Genomic DNA, 25,081 nt, shown 5'->3' on the forward strand with positions numbered 1-25,081 from the left:
TCTTCCTTATATTAAGACAAAATGGTATGATCATAGCCAATTACCTTATCTAGGCAAAATACTTTGATGCCGAAAGGGTTTTTTTTAATTTTTCAATTTTCATATTTTGTAGACTTTAGAAACACAGTAGATGTTAATGTTGTAGATTTTAGTGAATTAATATTTAGCAGCTTGTAACATAAAGTCCTTCTATCTCTACCCCTGCTCCAGAACAGGCAGCTAAGTTCTGCCAGCTATTTAGTCTCTTCCTCAAGGTACCAGATTAAAGCATATCAGAAGAGAACATAATCATGGAGCAGTGTGACCCGAAGCCCTGGAGAGCGTCCAAGAGACCTTTGTGTGCTGAAGAAGAGGAGGTGGATGAAGACAGAGGGTCCCAACAACCCCAGCCCCAATTCAACAGGGGTGGGAACTGGGAGGGGACAGAAGTGGAACTGGACATGTGGACAGTAGTGATTGGATAGGTTATATTATAAAAACTACAGAACTTAGAGCTTGCTTGCACGCGCGCGTCGATGTATTCCTGGATGAGCGGGGTTGCTCATTAAAGTGCCTGCCCATTAGCTTATCTCCTACAAAACTTGGCTCGGAGTCTTTTTTACAGACTTTTATGGCAATACTTTACATAGCTACTTAAAACAAAGGGGCCACATGAGGATCCTGCCTTCACTTCACATGCCCAGACCTTATCACTGAACATGGTAGTTTAGTAGTTAAGCCTGGTAGTTTAGTTAACATTTCCATGTAAGTAAGTAATTTATCTATTAATGTTTTAAAAACTGATTTTTATTCTTAAAGTATGTGTCTTCTATTTTTTGCTATTTTTGTTTGGTATTCACAAAATCATGATCTACCTACCATTCATAAGGTAGGTGACTTTGCCCTATAATCACTGAAGTGTATTGTGCTTTATTTTCTCTCTGCATCATCATTAAGTAAAAGGAGTCCTTTGAAGGAAAACCCTACTGTTTTTGGATTGGCTTTCTTGAACTCCTGATTTCCCAGCTAAGGTTTAGGGGTGAAGAAACAGCAACAACAGCAATTCAATTTTTGGATTAAGCTGTGAGCAGATTTAGCCTTGGCTACAAGTCATCTTTGCTTTTCCAAAGGCCATCTCCTGTTTTGTCCAAGAAGGGTCACACCATATAGCAGTATCCAAAACATGCTATTCATCAAACAGACTATCCTGAATTCTGAAACTTCCATTTTTATGTCTTGATTGCTCCTGATTGTTCTTACTCCAGTTAGAAGTCTGAAAGTTTTCAGAAATTATCAGTGCCAAGTTTATTGACTGTTTTTATGAACCAGTACATACTTGCTCACGGGGAATGCTATGTATCACATGTTCACCAGAAGTGGAAATGTGACAACTTAAAAGTACTGTTAATATGGAATGACTTCGCCCTGAGGGAATAATGAATTTGCTAAGAGAATGGCTATGCCAAAAGACCCAGGTTACCTGAGGTTATAAGGGGTTTGAAATTCAGGAGATTGGAAAATTTCTCAAGCCAAGGAAAAAAATTATACCAGATGTAACAAATATGCTCAATGAGATCTTTTCAGAGATAATTAATTGTAAAGCTAGAGGGATCACAATAATCTAATCTATATACAAACACAATAGGACTCAACCTAACTGCAATCCTGAACAGCACAGATGTTTCAGAAGACTGTATTTTTAACACCTATTTTGAATGTTCATTCTTTCACAATTTTAATTCACTAACCGAGACGGGCAGGAAAAACGCCCAGAAAACAATAAAACCAAAGCAAAGTGGCCTTGGCTTTAAAAAACAAAACAAAACAAAAAAACCCCAAAACAACAAACAAACCCACAACCCCTCAAGTCTCCCCAAACTAGCAATTCCTTTAAAATGTAAAGTAATTCCCTAGTTCCTTTTTGGTGCATTGTCAGAATCCTCTGCTTGGTTGGTCAGACGCTGCTGGTAGGTATGGGGGTATACATAGCAAGGAGGGGTTATCAGGCAGAACCACAGCTGCACTGGGCAGGTACAAGCTTGCAGGTAAGAGATTAATGGTTCCTGTGTTATGGGGTATCTATCTTGGGTTCAAGGTGCCTAATGGAATAGGTTGCAGGCCTCATCCAGTGGCACCAGAGCACCTTGCAGGCATCTCACACATTCTCCACAGGTAGGGACACGTGAATGTACATATTCAAGAAGCTTCTAAGTACTACTCTGAAATGGTCACATGCTGCAAATGCTTCTGGCATACTCAGTCCCTTCCAATGCCTGTAAGACACGAAGCCTGAACTACAGAAATGAGTAAGCGCTTTGAGATATGAACTTCCTCATGGTTCAGTATTTCCTAATTTCTCATGTTAATAATTCTGATGCAAACTTTTCTGAATCTTCAACTGAAACATCCTACATACTTTATTTTGAAGTGAAGGCTAAAAAAACCATTCTAAGGTACCAATTACTCTGTAACTTAATATATGAAACTTATTGGCTTCATGGGAAAATTTCAAAAGAATACAGCACATACAGAAAACATCACTATCAGTGCAGGATTCTACCAAGCACAGGCTTCTTCTGGGAATATGAAGTTAATTGCTCAACACTATGAATTGAATTGTTTCTTAAGAAAACTTCTGTTGATCAGCTGTAGAAAACTGCCATGCAATTTGACTGAACTTCAAAGGACAGGAACAGTTTTCAATTTCTAAACCAAAAATAAGTAGGTTGTAATGTTCCAAGTAAAATGAGATGACTGGATCATTTTGGTGCTTATCAATATTCACACTTGAAAAAGTGGGAGAAAGACTGATGGATACAACAGCTGCAAGTCACATAAACTCCTTGTACTGCTATGATTAGAAGGTATTTCTCCTTCTTCATAACAGAGTAGCAACAATTGGAAAAATAGTCACAAAGGTCCCAGAATAAAGTTTATATTAGTCCAAAATTAATAGTAAATCTTAGAAAAGGAAAACCAAAGATTTAATTTAGACAGAAATTTTTGGTTAGAACTTTAATCTGCAGGTAAAAGCTAAAGTGAGCTGTAAAATTTAAATAAGCTGTTTTAATTTTAATATAATAAAACTTTAATAAAATGTATAAGAGAAAGAAAACCTAAAAATATTTTGAAACACTGAAACAAGTAATCATGGGTTGTATGAAGAAAACCTCTACATTTTTACTATGACAGTTTTCTAATTCCCTTTATTTCTAAAAAAAAAAGCTTAAAATTGAAATGTTTCTCTTTCAGATTACATAGCATTAGCTGAGCTGAATTCTTTGCTCAGCCTGAAGTTTTGTCTTTTCAATTTGCCAAAACACAATTAAGAAAGCCCAATGATTTCAGTTTCTTTAAGAACAGTATTCAGCACTGCCAGTGAAGTGAAAAATCAGTTAAATAAAAATCCTACTAGATTATCTGCAAAGAGTTTCCTACCAACAGAATTACCAGTGTCTCTACTGGAACTTATGATAAAGTTTTAGGGCTAAAAAGTGATTGTAAGAAGTCTATTGTATATGAAAGTTTATTAACAACTTAGTTTTCAGAAGGATTAAAGTTCATGTTAAATAGAATCATTACTAACCTGTATCTACCAAAACTGTGGGGTACTATTCTCTCAGTGCAAGGTCATGACCTCTTCAGTAAGGCCAGGCAATAAAAAAGACAGGAATGACAAGAATTAGAAATATTCTTTCTCTCATTATTTAGCTCATAAAAAACCCCTGCACCCTTGATTTCAAGATGTTTAATTAAATTGCTCCACAATCATAACGTAGGGTGAGAGGGAGGATTGTAGAGTAGGTACAGCTTCAGCTGACCAATGAATAAATTATATTCAAATGACATGGGCTGGTTCTATAAAAGGGTTAAGATCAGCCTCAAAAGAACTAAGTTCAGCCTAGCTGCACATGCAGCCTGAGTAAGTACAGACTTATGTGACAGGAGATATCTAATTCAGAGCCAGGCTGAGGAGAAATGCAATAGCAATCAGAGATAAACAAGAGTGGAGACCAAACCAGGGAATTAATCCCCCCAAAACTGTAGACCAGTCAGGAAAAGGTCAGTGAGAAAGCCTTCATAGTGAAGATATTAGAGCATTAGATTAGTCAAATTTATTAGTAAAAAAAACTTAGGGTGCAGTCTGAGTTGCCCTTTGGTTTTACCTTATGAAACAACCTTACACCCTCTCTGAAAGGCACCTGTACTGAAGAAATAAATGGGAACCAAAAGTGGTGCTGCAGCCACAGAAAACTAAGGTTTTCAGGGAAGAGTAGCATTGAAAGAAGAGTATTGCATAGCAAAAGTTTGTAACAAAACTCTTAAAAAATCCTGCTTGAAGGATAGCAGCTCTATTGAGACGTACATGCAGGTACATATATATAGACAGAGAACAACCTAAAGTTTGTAAAGTTCCATGAATGAAAGTATTAGAATATTTGTTTCAAACAAGACAAAAACAAGACTAAGTAGAAACAAAGTATTTCTAATGTTCTATGAATATGTAATTAACCTGATCCTGGTGAAGAAAATGTGCCTGGGAGACTAGACGTTTCAACTCAAATCTTAATGCAGCAGCCTGAAGTGTCTGAACTCCATTTGCTTCACTGCAGTAAGGAATGTGTGGAAGTCAAGCTTCCACAACCTCTAAATGAAGGTCAGAGCTTTCAAAAACCATGTTTGCTACTGAGCACCCTGTTTCTGATAGCTGAGTTTCATTTGCTATGGGTGGTAACTCAGATCAGCCCATGAATGCTTACACATTTAAAAAGTGTATTTCACTGGGCAACAAAAAAAGATGATAATACAATGGAAATAGCTTAAATACTTTAAAGATCTTCTGAAAAACAAGATGAAAATTCTGAAACCTGAACTATCCTACTGAGCTCAGTCCACTGGAATACTTGTCCTTTTCAAGCCATCACACCTTTCACATGAAGATTTAGTCTGTCAGATTCCCTGTTCAATTGTAGCAACACAAAAAAGCTAGGATTACCTGTCAGTTTTTGCTCCTTGCTGCCTTTACACTAACTGCATTTCTCTAGATTTTGTTTTCCTTCCAGATCTGCATTCTCCAAGCCATAACGAGGATCTATGTTAATCCTGGTGCTCGACTTTAGGCTGTACTTTATCACAGCAGCCCAGTGTGCATTCACACTGAAGACTTCCTACAGATGCTTGGTGCTGCAAAAAGTTCATATGGTAAATGGCACCTTTCGTTATGCTGATGTTCAAGCATTACTTGTTGCTAAACTTGTTCACTGCCTCGGCAATCTATCTGCCTGCCTTGGGGGAGTGCCTAGTGCAGCTCAATAAAAGGAAGGCAACTCTGAAAAGAAGAAAAGACTGATAGCTGCAGCACGACACTTCTGCAGCAGAAATCTTACGTTGGTAATACGGACGCAGAACCCATACAATTGTCTTGCAGGCGACTGCGCTCTCTAGAGGGAACTCGTAGCAAGGGAAACTGTATTCATGCCAGGGTATTCATGAATTCCCAGGTGACTGTGGGAATAGTGAAAATGCTACAGATGATGATGGTACAGTGTTTCAATAGAATGCAGAGAAAATTGGCTAAAAAGATGCTCTTTGGATCAAATCACATCGTTTTCTTTACTCCTTGCCAGCTCAGTCACCAGCTTTTCTTTCCCTTCTCTCTGAAATCCATCTCCCTTCAGCCTTTGACTGCCTGTCTATGCCAATACCAATGAATTCTAAAGATAACAACACAAACCAGAATCTGATAACTAGTGAATGTATACAGAAGCATAGGAGAGGATAATAGAGGAAGTATAAAATAATAGCTAGGGAACATTAAGACAGTGGAAGATATGACGGCAGTTATGGGAGCTCCAGGAGGTTTATTTCCTCAACCAGCATATTTTCATTAATAACAAAAATAAGGTATATTTAGTGAAAATAAATGATATAAAGGAGTACTATAATGAGGTTAGTACTAACAAGTGCATTAAAAATGTTTTCAAATAATAAGCACGACACAACTGTCATTAAAAAAAATACAGAAAGAGTGGCATCTCTGTGTCCAGCTTGTTTCAGTATTTTAAAAGACAGTTCACTGACTCACAAGTAAAAATGATTTTTTACTTTTTTAGAATGTGAACCATGAGGTATTTAGCATACCATATTAAGCTGGACTGATTTTACCTGTTTTATTTTTTTTGCTAAGTTTTTGATTTCTGCAAATAGAACTACAGCCCACTCTCTCCTTTCTACAACACCAAATCCATTACAGTAAGGTAAACATATAGCAGGAACAGGTTTAACTGCAGTACTTACTTTTGCCTGGTAATGAAATGTATGTTGACCCATGCCAGTTCATGAATGTTTCCTGAACAAGGACTTGAAAATCCAGCATTTGAAAGAGTTTCACATATATTAAAAAGAAAAAAATCCAGAAAGAAAGCGGGGGGAAAGACCCAGAAGAAAGCTGAACAAAGAAAAAGCCTGTAAGCTTTAGAGCTCTGACTGCAAAATATTCAGCCTGGCAGCTCTAGGAGAAATACAACTCTGTGTACTTGTACATGCTCACCCCATTAGAGGAGGAGTCAGTTTTGCAACACTTATGTTCCTTGCTTGAGGCGAAACAGTGATTCTCTTCAGTGCAAGTAATGTTTGGAGTGTGACAGCTATAAAGGTGAGAGGTGTGCTCTGGAGCGCAGGAATGCATCAGCAGAAAAAGAGTAATTGTAAGCATCAGCTACATACTCTACGGGTTGTTGTGGCTCCTTTTAAATGTTCATTGCCTATGATTTTTTTTTCTAATAATGATTTTTTTTTCCTAATACCCCTTCAATATAAACTGCATCCATAACACTTTTTGTTCACCAGCACTCCATGTTTTATATTTCAGGATAGCAGAAAAAAAGAAATTCTTTTTACAACAGAGTGAAAGGTGTTGGCTTTACATCATAAAGCAGATTAAATAGAAGCAAAAAAGTTTTTTTTCTTTTTGTAATTTTGATAGCTTTTCCCTGTGACTTGAAAAGTTTCAGATTATGCAATAAGGTTTTGAAATTTACTGACATAACTATTCACTAGTCATCTATCTCTACTTAACTAAAAACATTTTTACATATTCTCGTTAATGCTTTCATTGAATCACATTTTTGTCTTCTTTTTATTCATGCCAGTGAACTGAATATAAAATAAAATGTATGCATGTGTAGTCAAAGTTCTTTTCAGGAAGAAGATTGAGCAGAAAGATTCCTTTTCATAATGAAATGAGATTTTGTTGATATTGATGTTATTATTGGAGTCATGTTTCTCCAACCAAGGTCGGCATTGTTCATGTCTTGTGACCAAACAGACGTTCTGCAGACTATTTGAAACAATCAGTAATCAGAGAAACAGTTTCTTGTCAAACATTTGTGTTTCTTGACAAACATTTTCAGGTAAGGAATGTGTACCTTGTGATCTATACACACAGAGATTACAAAAGGTGTGTTACTTCAGTGTGGTTTGGCTATGCTGACAGCTGCTGCAGAAAGGAACAGTTCCAGTCTGCACTCCACTTGCATTGCTCTCATCATGTGCGCTGTGCTATCCCTTTGACTCTACATTGTGATAGTTTAGAGAGCTAAACTGGTGGAAGACAATTCTTTCATTTTTCACTTTATTGGTGAATTTCTGAATAGGCTTGCTCTGGGATCAAACGCACACTGGTAACAGCAAGCTGGGGAACAGAGCATATAGCTTGCAGACAATATTCAGTTGTGATTGTATCACAAACTATGGCCTAAAATTCATCACATGCCCATAACATTCATCCAGCTCTGAACAAATTCTGTCAGTGACTCTCCATGTTGAAAGTGTTGTCACTGCTCCTGATAAATAGAGAGTATGTGCTTAAAAAGATGCTATCACCTCAAAAATGAGAAAAGAAACACATGGTAAAACCTAATAGGTATTAAATCAGCCAGAAGAGATGTGGTGGGCTGTGGCTGGCTGTCTTATTTCTGCATCTGTTTGTCTGTGCTAATCCCAGGGAGATCAAAACAGAGGTGGGGGATAAGAAAGATAAGATTCTGCCTAGCAAAGCAGCTTTCAAAATGAAGATGAAACAAGAAGTACTGTTCACACCATCACTATCTTAATATGTAAGAGAAGTGTGTCCTTTTAAGGTCTGTGTTTACATTTTTCCCCCTAATCAAAACAGGCCTTATAGCTCTGTAATGTGGTTGATGGGAAAAAGAGAACAAAAAGTAAATCACTTATGATTTAATAGTGAAAGATGAGCAGTGAAATAACTATCACTGGGGTCTGTAACAATGATAACTTTAGACATTTATACCTGTGCTACCCCATTTATAGCTAGCTGACGTAATGCAGCCTTGGTAACTGTGGCAGAAGGCAGTGCAGTGTGAGATAGTTCTTAATTTTTTTCCTAGGACTTTGACTTAGCTTTTTCAGCTTTTAATGACCACTGTGGGCTTGTGGCTACACTACCAGCAGTATTTAAGTCAGTCAGGCAAGTCTATACAAGCACACTCAGCCTCTGGTGGAAAAATGCCAAGAAAAGACAACTGTGATTGTAGGAGCACTGGATTAAGGAGACTATTTTAAGGTAGTAGTAAGAACTCATATGCACACAACACAGGTCGCACACATTCAAGAAAGATTCTTTCAAATTAGGATAGAAGAAAAGAAAGGTCACCAAGATGAGGTAAAGCCTCTAAAGTCTATCTGTTAAAAGGTGACTGACAGAACTTGGCTGGGTTAGTGTGGCAAAGTAGAAGTTGAGGCAGAAAATGAGCAGGCATTTACTTGTCCCTATAAAAGTTATGTATGTCTATAAATACAAAAGAGAGTAAGCACTGGAAAAGTGCAGTAACTGTTTAGGCTAATGAACAATGCTGGAGCAAAAACAGCAGGTAGAAACAGAACACACATAAAATCATACAGTAAACTAAAAGGATACTAGGAGTATGACAAATTGAATTAGACTTTCAGTAAGGTATAAAACAGCATAGCTACTTCTAGAATGGAGCCTGGCCAGTTTCTGAAGGGATTATCAGCCTGACTCATCCCATCTCATGTAACTGGTGTATCCACTTTAGAAATCTAGTTTAGGTCAGAATTTTAAGCAGCCCTATAGTCAACAGAGAAAAATTCCTCTGTGGCTGGTCTGGAAGCATAATAATTGGATTTCTAGAGAATGATCTATTTAGAAAAGTTTGTACACTTGGAAGCTATTAAATTAAACTATTACAATCCAAACAACAGTCCTTAACACCAACAGATCATTTACAGAAAGGAAGGTTTAATAAATTAAGAAAGCAAGTGCCTAACTTTATTTTCAATATAATGGCATTTGTATCAGTATAAGTGCACTAACCTCAGTGAAGTTATTTTGCATCAGTTGTTTCCATCAGAGTTCTGACATTTAGACAGAACAGGATGCATGTAGGATTGGGAGATAGACAGGAAAGAAGACATAAGTTGGAGGAATCCGTTAAATGAAGCAATAGGTTTTCAGGAAAGGGCTTTACATGTAAAAAAAATGCTAAAAGGAGCATGTCATGCAGTGAGTGGCATGTGAAAGGAGAGAGTAGTCTGTTTTTCCCTTTCCTGCAGCCTTTATCTATCAAAATCCCCCAGTCTTCCATGGAGAATCACTGTATAGGGGTTGTGTTTGTCCCTGCCATGCCTTGTACCCCACGTCCAGCAATTAAAAAAAAAGTGGCAGAAGAAATCAAACAGGAAAACAGGGCTAGCCTCTACTTTTAAATATAGAGAAAGAACTATGAGAAATAAAATAAGAGGTCACAGAACTATAGAGAGAATATTTTCTACTACTGCTGTCTACTTTTCCTTACAATGACTTCCTCTGAAGAAGCCGCAGCCAAAACCCTCTGAAGTGAGTGTTTTTAGAGACAGACAAAATGTACTTACAGGACATTTGCCATATAAGAGAAGGCATGGCAGGTGCTATGGCTGCTCACTTTCTCTCACATCAGCAGTGTCTGAGGTCCTGCTCTTTACCTCATCACATAGCAAGCTCAACTGAGAAGTACAGCAAGGACCCACAGGACCATGATGTTCTTAGCTCATGACGATCACCCTTTTGAAGCTGCATTCTTGTTTACCCAGAAGTACTCTTAGGCCAGCAAGTCCAGGATATTCTGCATACATTCCGTATCATCAGAACTACAGCCCTTCCTTGTTCCTGGATCTTTAGTCATGGTCAAAATGCACGGATGCTGGTTTATTGTCAGGATCTATTATTAACACATACCACATTTCCAGCCATTACTTTTGTAAATCTTCACATGTCCTTTGCACCTCTCACAGAAAACCACAATCACTTTAGCAGCCAGGGCTGTGTGACACTGTAACCCTTCCCTAGCCTCCACAGCAGTCTGCACTTACGGCACTTTATTCTTGCACTCCTGTTCGTGGGATATGTGAGGCTGTCATTCGCTGCAGAAAGCCCCTGTCTTTTTACCCCCAAACCTGCTAATGGTCTTTGCATTAACACATCGCAGATGCTCACACAGTAGAACCTCAGTCGGTGTGACCTCTGTGTGCATGGACCACACTGGCAAGCAGGCACAGCCTCAGGAGCCAGGCAGTCATGGGGAGCCTGAAGATCACACCGATGCAACTGACAGTGGCAAAGTGGCAACTAATATTGAGCAGAGGAAGGGAGGACTGCTTAGTCCTGAGGGACCTGACACTTTCTGAGTAAGCCTGCCATATGAGTTTGTATGTCGATATAGGTGAACTCTTTTTTCTTGTGTGGGATCACTGTACAAAGTGGCAACTTCCTATTTTATTAAGCAATGCTTGATCACTTGACTGCCTCCTAAGGAAATTCATTAAATGTTCCCGTCTCTTTTAATTGTGGATTTGTAACAAACCCATAGCTTTCATGGATTCCTTCACTGTGTATCTCATTCATTTGCAGTTGGCACATAGTTTAATTATGGTTACTATTAAAACAAAAATGGAACATAGTGGAAGAAATGGGGATCACATCCACTATCTGTACTTAAATTCATTATTTCTTAAATTTCTGTGCCAAAAATTCTCTCCAACCACTTTAATTATGCAGAGAAAAAGAAAAATAATAAACTCCATTTATTGTCTAGAAATATGTTCTCATCTCATGAAAACATTCATGAAATAATGATGATGTTCATCCCAACTGAATCTTTTAGCTTAAATTATAAACAAAAATACTTCTGCATCACAGCAGTTCAGTTGATGTGAGATGCACAAATACAAACACTGGGTCAACAACACAAGGTCTAACTGATATGAACACATAGTATTTACACAATAACATGGTCTCTCTGTACTGCTAGTAAGTGACAGACTAGCCAACTTTTTCAGAGTTTAAATGTTTTCATCACTCTGATCTGTAACTGAAGTTACACTATCATACCACAAGTCATTTATTATTGGGTTTGTACCATTACAGAAAGTCTATTTACATTTCTAAACCAGAATGCATTTCCACAAAACCCTACATCTAATTAACACAGTATGTCGAACAGAATCACACATTGTCTGAAAAGACAAATAGAAAAAGAGGTGGTTATAAAAACAGGCTTTCAAAGGACTTGTCTCCTGTTATTTATATCTCTTAAATTGATTCAGTCACTTAAAATATTCTAAGAAATGGTCCCAGACATTTTTGTAGGGCAGATACAGCTTTTTAAAATAATTGAACACAAACAATACTTAATTTCTAATTAACATGACTGCCTTATGAGCACTAGCTGTAAGAGTGTATTTAATGGAAGTATGTTCTTACTTTTTAGCCTCTTCAAATGCCAAAATGTTAGAACTCTATTGAGTTGCTTGCTCTCTAAATCAATCATATATTGTAGTAGATGAGGACATGTATGTAAAATCAATAAAGTAGGTAATATGTAGGAGGCAGAACTATGTAAGGATGGTGATACTCCTTCTGACTCCATTCAGTTATGAACTTGGCCTACTGTACATGGCCACACTACTGATAGCCATCAGGGTAAGCCCCAGGGACTAGAGCTGTGCCTCTGGGTGACATTTAAATGAAAGCCTGACCACAGTGAAATGGCTGGCTACTCAATTATAAGAGAAGTTTATATTATAAGAAAATATAAGAAAACTTTCCCTTAAGAACTTGTTCCAGTAAGTGTATTCAATCCATTGCAAACTAGAAATTAATACTCACTTCCAAAACATGTATTGCTATTCCAGAGCATGTTATATGATCACTAAGAATCATACTGCTTATGGGTTTACATTGCAAGGGTTTGCTAGCAGGGGCTACAGGAGTGGCTTCCATGAGCAAATGCCAGAAGCTTTCCCCATGTCCGACAATGCCAGACAGATCCAAGATGGTCCCACTGCTGGCCAAAGCAAAACTCACCAGTGACAGTGTAAGTGCCTCTGGGATAAGGTATTTAAGGAGGCAGAAGAATGACTGCCAAGGACAGCCTGAAGAGAGGAGTGAGAATGTGTGAGAGGAACAGCTCTGCAGGCAGCAAGGTCAGTGAAGGAGAAGTGGGAGGAGGTGCTCCAGGTGCTGGAGCAGAGATTCCCCTGCATTCCAAGGTGAGCCTGCAGCCTCAGACAATGGGGAGACAGCTGTGCCACTGAGGCCATGGAGGTCTACAGGCAGCCAGAGATACCCCTGCAGCCCATGCAGGACCCCACTCAGGAGCAGGTGGATGAAGAAAGCAGCCTGTGACCCCATGGAAAGCCTGTGCTGGAGCAGGCTCCTGGCAGGACCTGTGGTCCATCAAGTGAGGAGCCCACACTGGAACAGGTCTTATGGCAGCACTTGTGACCCTGTGGGGGACCCATGCTGGAACAGCCTGTTCCTGAGGGACTGCACCCCATAGAAGAAACCCACACTGGAGCAGTGTATGAAGAACTGCAGCCCATGGGAAGGACTCATGTTGGAGAAGTTCATGGAGGGCTGTCTCCTGTAAGAGGGATCCCACACCGGAGTGTGAGAAGGCCTCACTATGAAGAGGAGGGAGCGACAGAGACAACATATGATGAACTGACCACAACCCCCATTCTCCATCCTCCTGCTCTGCTGGAGGAGAAGAGGCGGAATGAAGCTGCACCTGGGGAGAAGGGATGCATTGTAAGTCTTTTAAGATTTACTTCTCATTATCCTTCTCTGATTTGTTTGGTAATAAACTAATTTTCCTAAGTTTAGTCTGTTTTGCCTGTGATACTAATCAGTGCATGATCTCTCCGTGTCCTTATCTCAACTCAGGAGCCTTTCATCATATTTTCTCTCCTGTGATGAGCTGCACAGGGGAGTGACAGAGTGGCTTTGATGGGTACCTGGCATTGAGCAGGGTAAAACCCATCACATGATGTCTCACTTAACATGTGAATAATCATCATATAGAAAAATGTCACCTATTGAGTATTCTTTCAATTAACAAGAAAGCTGCTATATTTTGGCTATTCTCTTCCCCAAGAAACGTTTATTGGCTACAGTTGGAGAAAAGATAGTGAAACCAGATGGCCTTTTCATATGATCCAGAATGACTGTTTTTCCAGTAGTATTTAGAACAGTTTAAATCAAGAAATTACAACAACAGGAGGTATGATACATCTTTTCCTCCAACACATAGACATTTACAAGCCTCTTCCCTGGAGATAACCTGAAGAGGTCTCTAGTATCATTAACTACCTGATCTTCCTGATCTTTCAGAAACCAATGAAAAAAATAGCTGGATCCTAAATAGAAAATTCTGAAATAATTCCCTCCTATCAAGGGAATGCAATTTTTCACTTAATTATTTTCAACCAAAATAATTTAATTGCTATTCAGAATTATATGGGGGCATTGGTTCACCTTTTAATCAGAATCATACCTTTTAGTTAGAAGAAATCACATAAAGATCCCTAATACATTAAAAGCATTCTAGGTTATCAGTTTAATACTGACATAATTACTAATACTTAATCCTAACTTAGTTCTCCGTTTCTTAGTTTTGTTCCAGGTTTGTTTTCTTTCCTTTTTTTTTATCCTTCTTCATGCACATGAGTCATGGGCAAAATTGCAAGAGAAAACAACTTGTCCCAAATAATGGTTAGTTGTCTCTCTCCTTGGTAATTACTAACTTATCTTTCCAAGATACAATCAAGATCTGTATATGATAGTTTGTTAACAAGAAACAAATAGTTACAATGAATAAATCATGTTTTTAAGTGATGCTGTTCTATTATAGTATTTCAAAACCAGAAGAGTTATTTACTAGTGGGGTATCCCTACTTTGATTTTGAGCTTTTTTTTTCTGTGTATAACACAAGGAATTAAATTTTGCAAAGAGAAAAAGACAGCCAGGCAGTAGAAAACTAGCAATGGAAATGTTTGTGACAATTCTTACAAACCACAGATGGAAAAGAAGGAATTAAGACATGGAACTTTACAATGATATGACCTGAAGAGACAAACTCTGGAGACAGGAAAAACAGCAACTTGACACAATTTGCTCAAGCCATTTGTGAGACACAGCACACTAATCAGAAACACTTTCATGGAAAGCAACATTAAAAATAAAACATATGCAAATTAACAGTATAACGTACACTCATACTGCTCTGCCAAGCAGAACTTGGATATGAATTGTTTGTTTCCTTGGTACTTGAGCTTTAATATCCCAATAAGAGTTCCTATCTGCAGGGTCACCAGCTGGTTTTTATTTTATTTATTTATTTATTTATTTTTGTTTTCTTTAATCTAAAATAAGAATTTTTATTGAATGTACATGCATTGCTCTTTGTGCATAACAATAAATGGCTTTTTCAATAGAGCTTCATATTTGAAAAAACCTCCATAAAGACTTAAAAAAAATTCTGGGCAAAGTCGTTAAAAATACAAATGCTTGTAAGATTATTTATGAATCATCCTCAGTTAGAAGCAAGTAGAAAAATACTGCTAATTTTGTCTGCTCATGATGTTTCTCACGGAGGTATTCCTAGCAAAGGGTAAAGAACTATGTTCACAAAATTACAGAAAATAAAATGCACAGAAAATAAACTGTAAAGGCAGCAAAAGCAATTTCTTCAAATCAAATTATTGCTATACTTCTCCCAAAGGCCAAACATGCTCTGCTCAATTTAAGAAACAATTTGAGATACTGCTTCTCTAACAAATAAAATCTAAAATCAAAATTCTGACCTTAGAAGAGGAACTATAGAGAGTAAGTTCCTAATTTCTCATAAGCAAATAGAGGTGTCTTTGAAAATTTCAAAGATGGAGATTTTAACAGTCCCTTTAGGTAAACCAATCCAGTATTTCATCACTCTCTTGAATACTTTTTCCATATTCCAACCCAATTCTCCCTTATTGCAACTTCTGACCACAGTGTTCTGTCACTGTACTCTTTTGACAAGAGTGTGGCCTTTTACAAAGAATACAACCAGATCTTCCACTAACCTTTGCTTCTTCAGGGTAAACAAACCTGCTTCTCTCTGCCTCTGCCTCTGCATCATATGCTCTAATCCATTAACCATCCCAGGCATCTAGAACGATATTTTATTGTTACAAAATAAGACAGTTCTTTTAGGAATGACTCCTGTTTTGAGAATGAGACTTGTTTCTTGTTTTAAAACTCTTTCTATAGATGTTCCCTTCACGATGGTAAAACTAACAGTCTAATAGCCTGATCTTCATTTCAATAGGCCTGGTGAACAGACAAGAAAAGAGATTTTCATCCTATGTATGTCAAAATGGCAGAGGAAAACAAATTGTAAATACATATCAACACAGTCTCATTTTCAAATGTATTTTGGCACCTCAGGTTTCACTCTTCAGTACCTATTTATGCTAGATTATATTGCTTTTCCACTTCTACATAATCTTTCATTATTGCGCAATCAGCGTCTTACAAAGATAAGTGAGACTCCTTGTGAAAAACTTACCTGCTGCAGAAAGTGCTTTAGTTGTAGAGAATTAAAATATTGATTTCTTTACAAAACTCTGTTATTAATTTGCTGATATGTACAGATAATTAAATGGAGGCAAAGATATAAAGGTGGTTTTGTGATAGGTTGCTCTTTTGTTACAAACCACAGCTTCACATTCACAGTCTCAGAGTAGTTTTGAAAGACTGCAACACATTCTGTTCTCAGCACCCTTTACAACTGGTGCACAGTACTTGACATACACACCTGACTTCATTAGCAGGGAGATGATTAAATGACAGTATTGAAGGTACTGATGTCTGAAACTGGCTGTCTTGTCCTCTTACTCATGTACACAAGATAAAAGAAATGGTTTTGAAATGGATGATCTAAGGCCAAACCACCTTGTGGGAGGAAATCAGAATCTGTCAAACCTTTGGAGAATGTTCAGGGGTTTTCTCAGTTTTTAAAGCAAAAAGACAACCTGTGGAATGGAGTAAAATTTTCAATTTTACACAATTAAGCACAGAGCCCAGCTAAAATTCTGAGGTCCCTTTAAATCACCCTTCAGTTCTAAGGTATAATCAAGTGTGCCAATGTAATTTATCAAAATTATTTCTCTCACCTGTTCTCAAAGACATCTAGTAATAGAGGTTCTATTTCCAAGCAATGCTGAAGACAATTTTTCCCACTGTTATTGAAAATGTCTGCATTTTTCTATGACTTTGAGGCACCTGATACAGACAATTAAAATTACAACTATTTATCTTAAATTATTGCACCCAATACTTAGGGAGTTTACTTTTTCTCTGTACCTGATCCATAGGCATAGGAAAGTATTTACATATCTATGTCAATTTGTTAAGTCTGTATTTGGAAGTGTAATGGAAAATCTTCATTTTTAACTTTATACAACTGCTCTTATTCATTGTTTGTGAATTAAATATATGGATTAATTATCTAGAACCATCTATTTAAAATGCCTCACAGAAATAATGCTTTGGAAAATATCCTGTATATTCCTTTTCCTGTTAATAGATTAGACTACAGTATCTCTCAAACAAAGTACTAAAAGGTACTTCGTTAAAGATATTTAAAAAACATAAAAAGACAGATTTTTCACTGGTCCTTCTCTCTTTTGTATTTGCTTTTTAAAACACATTATGGTTTTTTTTTTCATAACAGGAAATGTCTATAGTTCTAACATGTATGGGAGATTTTGTTTAATGTGACTATTTAATATAGCGCTCTTCAGTAAATAACTTAGAGTAATTTAGGGGTTTCCATGTAGAATCTTGTTTAATAATGTTTCATTTTTATTTCAAGAAAAATATTTTTGAAATACATCAGATAATATTAACCAGAAAATACCTAAAAAAACTTGCTTGAACAATATTCCCCCTCAGGGTGTTAGTCTCACATTTTTACTTTTTTGATACTTACTAGGTGAGAATTATTTCATACTTCTAATGCATACCATGCAATTTTCAAGCTAAAAATGCCAACTTTTAGAAGTAGGATGTTTATAGAATGTTAAGAGAAATTATTTGGTGAAATAATACTGGCTTTTCAGAGAATGAAGCAGAGAAAAACTAGTTGTGTATCATTCTGCACCTTGATACCTTGGATTTGACATCTCCATGCATATGCTATTAATCTTCTATTTAGCTTTTGACCTATTTTCCACCTTTTATGCATATCTCTCAGGTCACTTTTCAGATTAATGTCATTGAAGAACTCATGATTTAGCCAAATTGGTCTTTTATTGAACTGCCACTCATGCTCTGGAGTAATTTGTGTGGATGCCCTTCACGCTGTTCCTTTAAGAAACTGCCAACCTTTTTGTGGACAATTGGACTTTTTGCAGCATTTTACTTTAATGCAAATTTCCTTAATTTTCTGCTTCTAGTCAAGACATTTCACATAACTTAAAGGAATTTTTACGCACAGTTCAGTATTATGATAAAAGTTTTGGGAGTGAAGTACTAGAAGGTCTGGGATGGATACTGGAGAGACCAGAGAGAGTTTGTTACCGGAGAGGCCTGAAGGTTCAACCCAGCTCATGAAGAAACCATGGAATCTTTCCATGGAAAGAATGCAATCATCAGTTATTTACATTTAAAGGAAATAATCTGAACAGTAAGTTAAAGAAAAATTCATAGGAAACAAGAATTTTACACATGAAGAACAGTGAAACATGAACACATTCGTTTGGAATGCACCAGCAAACATAAATACACTTTCTGAAGAGACAGAAAGGAAGCAGCTTGTGCTAGAAGATTCTCGTGCCCTGAAGCTCACTGTGATGGAAACCTATGTGACAGAGGTTGCAATCATGGATGAAAGAAACATAATTTCATATTAAAATACAGTGGTATAGATGCTAAAGAGAAATTATTCAAATGCAGAAGAACAAAGAAGGTAAGGATCACAGAAATCTCAAGAAATATCCACTGTGGTAAAATCAGCAGTTTTAACTGAGTAATTCAGCAAAATCCAGATGGTTTAAAAATGTATTGGTATAAAAGAAATCACCTGTTCTGTGAACTGGAACTACTACTATTTGCTTTGTGCATCACAGATAAGGAACAGATTAACCTGCTTCTTTTTGCAACAGTTTTTAAATATGTGAGAATTGTTACTATATCTCTTCACTTTCATCCTCCTGTCTTCTCAAGATCAAAGATTTCAAGTTTTTCCCTTGTAATTCTCTGGATTTCTGGCAAACCCTTGCTTCTTTCTAATAGGTTCTCTGAGAATATTCTATCTATTCTTGAAGCAAAACACTTGAATTAAGTACTTCAATTTATTCATTAACATAGCTGAAAAGTAGAAGGAATAATACACATCATAAGAACTGTACTCCTCTTAATATCTGACATAGTACATGCTCTTCTCACAAATGGTAGTTTTTTCTAGCAAATGAGGAAGCAGCCATATGTCTAACTCAGATAAAATATGCTTATCTGCAAAGAATAACTGAGACATATGGCAAAACAAAGTCTTTCTTCGCAAACAACCTATGGTTTCAATGTGTAAATAAATTTCATAATCAGAAACTTGAAGTAATAAACACCAAACAGTATTCAACAGACTTAACTCTTGCTCAGCTTGCAATCTGCTATGAGTCTGTGGCTCCTTTCATTTTTGCAGAATCAGTATTTAGTTGTTGCCCATCTTATTAGTGTGTGGCCATTTTGTTCTACCTAAATTCATAAGTTTCTTCTATCCTTCTTATGCTGTCTCTTTTTTTCCCCCCTATAACATAATTTTAACTTTTAAAATCTATTTTGGCGTATCTACCATTGCAACTCCAACAGAACAGTTTTCTTTCATTTCTTTACTTCCAAGTCAATGTTTAAGAATGTTAAACAAAATTCTGTATGGTACTGAATACAGGGCAGATGCAGACAAAACTCCAGTTGTTACAAACTTCTGAGGCTGAACCACTGATAGCTGCCTCTAGTCTGATTTTTCAACTAGTTTTGGTTTTACCCTAACATAAATTAATCCTGATCATGTTTCTGTGCTGTATGAAAATGGCATGCAATACAGTACAAAAGGATACAGGATACAGTCTGTTCTCTATAGGCTTTCTTAAAATTAAGATATCTCATAGTTACTGTTCCTCTAAGACCTCCTAAAGAAAGAAATCAAACTGCTTTGATTCATTTGTTCATGACAATGCTGTTAAGTTACTTATCTCTCTGTTGCCATTGTGATGTTTATAGTCAAGTAGTTAGTTAATGATTTGTTTTTTTCCTTCACAGTTAAACAGTACCATTAGGTCTTCAATTTGGTATTAATAGCATTCAGCAGCTCACTGACACTGACTTCTTTAATGAGAGATAATTCGCCTCTTTGGCCTTTTCACTTGTTAGAGAAGTAAAATTCTCTTCTGTCTCTTACTGCTTATATTGCACCAGATAGACCTTTTACATTTTAAAGATTTTACCCCTTTGGTCACATCTCATGTCATGTCTTGTGCTTGGGAAATCTGATAACCTTGATTTTTAAGAAAACCAAGACCCAGTGCTGGTCCCTTGAGGGATAGGACAGGCAAGGAATGAAAGCATCTCCCTAATGAAAATGAACAAATTGTACACTAAAATGTGAATAGGACTTGCTGGCTACATTTACTAAGGTAAATAAAACAAGGTCATGGCCCAAGTTCAAACTCAAGCATTCATCTGTTCATCCTATTTAACAGTAGCACACTCCTGGTCCAGTTTTAGCCTGTTCAACTCGGTGCTTTCCCAGGGGATGCACAGGAGTGTTTGGGAAGAAACATGAACTATTTACTGTTCCCCAGAGGCACCAGGGGACAAGGCCATACTGTTTTGGAGGACAGAGAATTTAACCATGTGGATACGGAATGCATGACACCACATGTTTTGAGGCTACAGAATTCTTACTGGTTCATTTTATATGCCACTATATACACAGTGTCTGTCTATATACTGCCATTAAGTTCTGTGAATTAATCAGAGGTTTCTCTCTTTTTGATTCCTTCCAGTATGCTGGATTGGTCTGAGTTTTTTATAATTATCTTCTACTCAACTTTTGCCATTTCACCTAGCTTCTTTCTGCTTTCAGAGTTGAAGCCTGCTAATTTGGAATCTGGTGGTTTTATTTTGCTGAATTCCTTTCATCAAAATATATCTGAGTAGTCAAGATGGATCATTACCATTAGTGATAGCAGACAACTCTACTACTTGCTCATCAGAAGTTTTGTTTTTCTTATTCTTTCTGGCTTGTGATTACCAGACCCTCACCATGATAATTGTTTACATTCTTGTCTTTTTTGATGATTCTACAATTCTATGAATGTAACCTTCCTATGTGCCAAAATGGTTATTTGGCAAAATGGGACTGAACAGTTATGAGGGCAGCAAGATGTGAATTTTAAGTGCCAGTGTTTGAATTCAGTTTCTTCCTCCTGTACACTGAAGCAAAGTATTTTTAATTTTATAGCTGCAGAAGTGGGGGTGGAGAGCAAGGGACTATTCCTTAAGCCTAACGTTCATTACTGCTATTTGCCATTTTTCTGCAAGCTAAAGGAGTGGGATTAAGGGAATACCCTCAGAGTATAAAGTACTGTAATACGATTGAACTGGTAATCTGATTAGTGAGTGAGCTGTGCAGTGTTCAACACACATTCAGTGAACAGATTATGCATGCAAACACACATGCATATCATAATCAGAAAAACTGAATTAGTACTTATGATATCACTTACTAGCAGCCTAATTTATTTTTACAATATTCTTATTTTCCCCTAAAAATCCTTTGTGTCTGACAAACATACCACACTGTTCACTGGAAATACAAAAACAAGACCCTAATTAAACCCATCTAATTTTAGTCATGTAACACACACAAATACATTAGAAGCATACAGTTTCAGCAGTGAAGTGAACAAAATGTTAAAAGGAGCTGAGCCACCCTCAGCTTCCTTTAAAATTGTTTGAAGCACCAAAACAATGTCCTAGAAAAGACTCAATACTTATTTATATTTATGTAAGGAAAATCAGACTAATTTCTCTAAGAAGAATATCACACTTTTCTTGAAAATCCTGCTTATCAAGCATGGACCCTGCTTAGGGTTATTAAATACAAGAAAACAGAAAAAGCTGTGGCAAATGATAGATGTATAATATATGTAAAAATATTGCTCAGTCCATTAACAGCTGTGGTGCTGATGGAACTGGATCTGACCTTCTTTACCTCCATCACTATGTCTCTAAGAGTTGAATTTTATCATATTTTGTAAAGGGAAAAAGATTTGAAGTTAGGTTTTATTTTAACTCTTCATGAGATACTGAGGCATTAAGAAGATCTTCTTTTCTTTCATCATAATATTGAAGGTAAAATTACAGGCAGTCTCAAATGGCCCTTGGAAATCACAGTATCACGAGATAAGACAATGAAAGTCAAGGAATTGAAAGAAAATGTTGGCCCTTTTGACATTAGGAGAGCTGATGATTTTTAAAGAATCCCAACCTGACGTATTAGCTGACATACGCCAGACAACGTGTCATTTAACATGTATTAACTAATTAAGATAAACATCAGGGAGCTTTGGTTTCAATCAGATTACTTAAAAGGTTAAACTCTTTCTCAGTGGAGTCAAAACTCACAACACAGTCATCTTTGTTTGGATTAAAAAACCTCCATCAATTCAAACTCTTACAGAATATAAGAAGTTGAGACTCACTCAGTTTTAATAAACAAACTTTATTTTAGCTGGGCAACATGGAAATAGAAAAATGCCTTTAAACTTACTAATCCAGAGTTTAATCCAGATTTTGTATTACAAATCTTAACAGTTTTACCTTGTTGAAATAGAACAGCATGTAGAAAGATTACAAAACAAAGACCTGAGATACATTCAACCCAAATGCCAAACAAAGAAATAAAAAGGGAAGTTTTGATCTTAGCTATCCATTGTAATTTCTTCATTTGTAGTCTACTTTTATACTTCCATTTGTGTGTTCAATTGTGTCTTAATATAGCCAAAATAAGAATAATCATGCACATTAAAGATACAGCGCTGTCAAAAGAAGAAGTGGAACAAAACCAAGAAACGAGCTGTATATGAATATGGCAACTGGAGTAAGTTAGGTGGCAGGTTCTACCCTGGTAAACAACTGTCACTGAGACAATTAATCACAGATAAGTTAGTCTGAAGCAAAAGCTGACTTTGCTACCTGGCCTCTTGTAGCTCAGGCAGCTGGCAGTTAGTAGAAGTAACCAAACTAAATCTAACAAGACAATGAACAGCTGTCACTGAGACTTGCGACTTCTTAAGTAAGACCAGATGAGATAAAGGAAATAGCATAGTATCTCAAAGAAATAGAGCAACTGATGAATTAAGTGACAAAACTGGGAAAATCACAGAAAGCAACCAGAACAGCAAACTTGGGAACACTTAGAAGGGTGGAATGCTACATGTACTTCTGAGTTATATTGTTTCCAAGTTCTGCAGACTCATAGGACATTTTGAGGACAGATGTAAGAACTCATTAACAGGGTTCATACATCACTGGTGAGTTTTGCATAGTTATTTATGCAGCCAGTAAACCTTTACCAATGTTACGGATGGTCCTTTGGCTATTGGCTGCTCAACTATCGGGTGCCCAGAGTGACAGTTTGGGCAACGGATTCAACATTCATGTGCATTCAAAGCTGAGTGAACCAAAGTAAGCCTTCAGCATTGAAAGACCGAGACCTTCCACCTCTCACTAATCTCAACTCTCCTAACTAAAAGGGCCTATAAAGTAATTCTGTATCATTAAAATGCTACCTTCTTTAAAAGAATAACCTATTTTGCCTTGGAAAGAATGATCCAGAAACATCAATTTACATGAATTCTTCTTACATGAATAAGTATACAACAATTTTCATTCATGCTTGATTCTTAGACCTAGATGAAATGCTCTTTTAAATTGGAAAATGGAGTCATGACCTTGACACTTAAAAAAAGACAACTACTAGTATTCAACCTTTCTCAGATATAATTAGCTATTAGCAGTTATTGACAATATCTCTAGAGCCTGCAATCGCCTTCTCATCAACATACACAGCACCTTGGATTTTAATTCCAATCAATCATAAAATGACTTAAATAAAATTAGAATTAAATGTTGAACTCTTGAGTTTTTCTTAACCTCCAGGTCCTTTCCTACCAATTCCACTTTCCCCACATTTAGATTACTTTTCTGAGTATAACTTTGCTTCTGAGAATATGTATTCGCTCTATATGCCAGACTCTGCACTCTTGACTTTCCAACCTCACTTCTTTTCTTCTCCTGCTGCTATTGAGCCCTCCTTGGTTTTTTGGCTCTGGTTGACTTATCACGTTTCTCTCACAACTTGCTAGTATAAATATGTTTTTCATTAATTAAGTGACATGCATGCAGTTTCTGGATAGATAAGAAGTGGAATCAGTTTGAACCAGATCTACCTCACTAGTATCACTGCAGCCGAATTTCCTGTTTGAGTCACAGAGCAAGACCACTATTGAATCCAGAAATTATAATGCAAAACACTACAGCAACATGATCAACACTTCTGTTTTCTTTCCCAACCCTCTGCTACTCAAAAACTGTGTTACTGTAAAAATACTGCTATTGTGCAATGCCCATGACAAGCAATAGGGCCCTAAGATAGCACCAGAAATAAAAGACAGATACATCTTCTTTGGAACCTGAAGATGATTTTATACAAGTATTTCATTGCATGTAGTCACTGTTGCGTAACGTTACATAGTATGGTGGCGAAAATGGAATTAGAAATTACAAACATACAACTTCAAGCAAAGCACTAAAAAAGCTTGCTCAACCAAAAGCCTATGCACAGATCTAGCACTAAATGCAAATCCTGTATTTTCCCCTAAATGCAGAAGAAAGTATTTCTTTGCAATGGAAACAAACATTTCAGAATTATTGTTAACCTACCAATGTCAAAGAAATAACAGCCACACCTGTGCATTTAAGGATTCCACTGAGGAAGGCATTTTCCACTGAAGAGAATGTGGGAAAGAAGTGTCTTTATTTTACTACGCTTGTGATCAGAAATGCTTATTTCTTTGCTGACATTTACAGACTTTAACATGCAAGCATAAAAATCCTGAAAAAACCCAGTGGAAACAGTTTTATAACAGCAATATCCTTTTACAACAATCATATCCTTTCAGAAACAAAATGTACAATAAAACATCATAATCACAGGAAAAATATTTCCATTGAGTTCCAATTATCTCTTATAGGTTTTGTAATTTTAGTCATCAGCTTGGAGTCCAAAAACTTTTACTTATCCATAAAATAGATAAAAAGCTGACATTATTGAGGAAGGATTTTCTACCTCTGCTTCTTCTTGAAGGGACCAAATAACTTGAAAAGAAATAACTGATAATAAATTATAATAATCTGCTCAGCATAATACTATAAACCTATTTAGAAGATGACTAAGCATAATAAAAGATTCCTTTGTGTTTCCTAGTCTTCACAATCTTGTACCATTTCAATTAGAGTTTTTAGAAATACTTCATGAAGAGATTAAGTAGTCCTTAGTACAGCAGTAACCTAAGAGACAGTGATTTTATCTTAGACCTAAAAATTCTGTATGTCGAATAATATCACAATATATTATTCTTCATTTAATAGGCAAAATTAATATTTTCTTTTATATTTTGTGTGTAGTTCCATGTCTG

At 36.7% G+C, this 25,081-nt stretch overlaps 1 protein-coding gene across 3 annotated transcripts in view; it reads right to left on the reverse strand.

Annotated features, from left to right (window-relative positions):
• The window catches only part of PRLR (prolactin receptor), a 159,185-nt gene that overhangs the window by 84,387 nt on the left and 49,717 nt on the right, over window positions 1-25,081 (reverse strand). For 2 of the 3 annotated variants that reach the window (XM_071579885.1, XM_071579883.1), the window contains exon 1: window positions 6,277-6,489. The exons of the other annotated variant lie outside the window; for it this stretch is intronic. The gene's annotated coding sequence lies outside the window, so the exon portion shown is untranslated. Of the gene's footprint in view, window positions 1-6,276; window positions 6,490-25,081 lie in introns of those variants that run through there. 3 annotated transcript variants of the gene reach the window in all.

Source organism: Pithys albifrons, chromosome Z (assembly GCF_047495875.1).
Source record: "Pithys albifrons albifrons isolate INPA30051 chromosome Z, PitAlb_v1, whole genome shotgun sequence".
NCBI classification, from domain to species: domain Eukaryota; kingdom Metazoa; phylum Chordata; class Aves; order Passeriformes; family Thamnophilidae; genus Pithys; species Pithys albifrons.